Genomic DNA, 1,905 nt, shown 5'->3' with positions numbered 1-1,905 from the left:
GGATCCTTATGAGTCCGGCAGTCTGTCTGCCTTTGAGTGAGTTAGGTTGAGATAACCAAAGCCTCATTTCAATCTTTGGATCCTTATGAGTCCGGCAGTCTGCCTGCCTTTGAGTGAGTTAGGTTGAGATAACCTAAGTCTCATTTCGACCTTCGGATCCTTATGAGTCCGGCAGTCTGCCTGCCTTTGAGTGAGTTAGGGTGAGATAACCTAAGTCTCATTTCGATCCTAGGATCCTTATGAGTCCGGCAGTCTGTCTGCCTTTGAGTGAGTTAGGTTGAGATAACCTAAGCCTCATTTCAATCTTTGGATCCTTATGAGTCCGGCAGTCTGCCTGCCTTTGAGTGAGTTAGGGTGAGATAACCTAAGTCTCATTTCGATCCTAGGATCCTTATGAGGCCGGCAGTCTGTCTGCCTTTGAGTGAGTTAGGTTGAGATAACCTAAGCCTCATTTCAATCTTTGGATCCTTATGAGTCCGGCAGTCTGCCTGCCTTTGAGTGAGTTAGGGTGAGATAACCTAAGTCTCATTTCGATCCTAGGATCCTTATGAGTCCGGCAGTCTGCCTGCCTTTGAGTGAGTTAGGTTGAGATAACCTAAGTCTCATTTCGACCTTCGGATCCTTATGAGTCCGGCAGTCTGTCTGCCTTTGAGTGAGTTAGGTTGAGATAACCTAAGTCTCATTTCGATCCTCGGATCCTTATGAGTCCGGCAGTCTGTCTGCATATGAGTGAGTTAGGTTGAGATAACCTAAGTCTCATTTTGATCTTCGGATCCTTATGAGTCCGGCAGTCTGCATGCCTTTGAGTGAGTTAGGGTGAGATAACCTAAGTCTCATCTCAACTTAGGTTAAGTTGAGATAACCTAAGTCTCATTTCGATCCTCGGATCCTTATGAGTCCGGCAGTCTGCCTGCCTTTGAGTGAGTTAGGGTGAGATAACCTAAGTCTCATCTCAACTTAGGTTAAGTTGAGATAACCTAAGTCTCATTTCGATCCTCGGATCCTTATGAGTCCGGCAGTCTGCCTGCCTTTGAGTGAGTTAGGGTGAGATAACCTAAGTCTCATCTCAACTTAGGTTAAGTTGAGATAACCTAAGTCTCATTTCGATCCTCGGATCCTTATGAGTCCCGTAGTCTGCCTGCCTTTGAGTGAGTTAGGGTGAGATAACCTAAGTCTCATCTCAACTTAGGTTAAGTTGAGATAACCTAAGTCTCATTTCGATGCTCGGATCCTTATGAGTTCGGCAGTCTGTCTGCCTTTGAGTGAGTTAGGTTGAGATAACCTAAGTCTCATTTCGACCTTCGGATCCTTATGAGTCCGGCAGTCTGTCTGCCTTTGAGTGAGTTAGGTTGAGATAACCTAAGTCTCATTTCGACCTTCGGATCCTTATGAGTCCGGCAGTCTGTCTGCCTTTGAGTGAATTAGGTTGAGATAACCTAAGTCTCATTTCGACCTTCGGATCCTTATGAGTCCGGCAGTCTGTCTGCCTTTGAGTGAATTAGGTTGAGATAACCTAAGTCTCATTTCGACCTTCGGATCCTTATGAGTCCGGCAGTCTGTCTGCCTTTGAGTGAATTAGGTTGAGATAACCTAAGTCTCATTTCGACCTTCGGATCCTTATGAGTCCGGCAGTCTGTCTGCCTTTGAGTGAATTAGGTTGAGATAACCTAAGTCTCATTTCGATCTTCGGATCCTTATGAGTCCGGCAGTCTGTCTGCCTTTGAGTGAGTTAGGTTGAGATAACCTAAGTCTCATTTCGATCCTAGGATCCTTATGAGTCCGGCAGTCTGTCTGCCTTTGAGTGAGTGAGGTTGAGATAACCTAAGCCTCATTTCAATCTTTGGATCCTTATGAGTCCGGCAGTCTGCCTGCCTTTGAGTGAGTTAGGTTGAGATAACCTAAGTC

This window comes from Ipomoea triloba, chromosome 16 (genome assembly GCF_003576645.1).
Source record: "Ipomoea triloba cultivar NCNSP0323 chromosome 16, ASM357664v1".
NCBI lineage: Eukaryota > Viridiplantae > Streptophyta > Magnoliopsida > Solanales > Convolvulaceae > Ipomoea > Ipomoea triloba.
The sequence above is the reverse complement of the archived record's forward strand: the minus strand, read 5'-3'. Positions refer to the sequence as shown.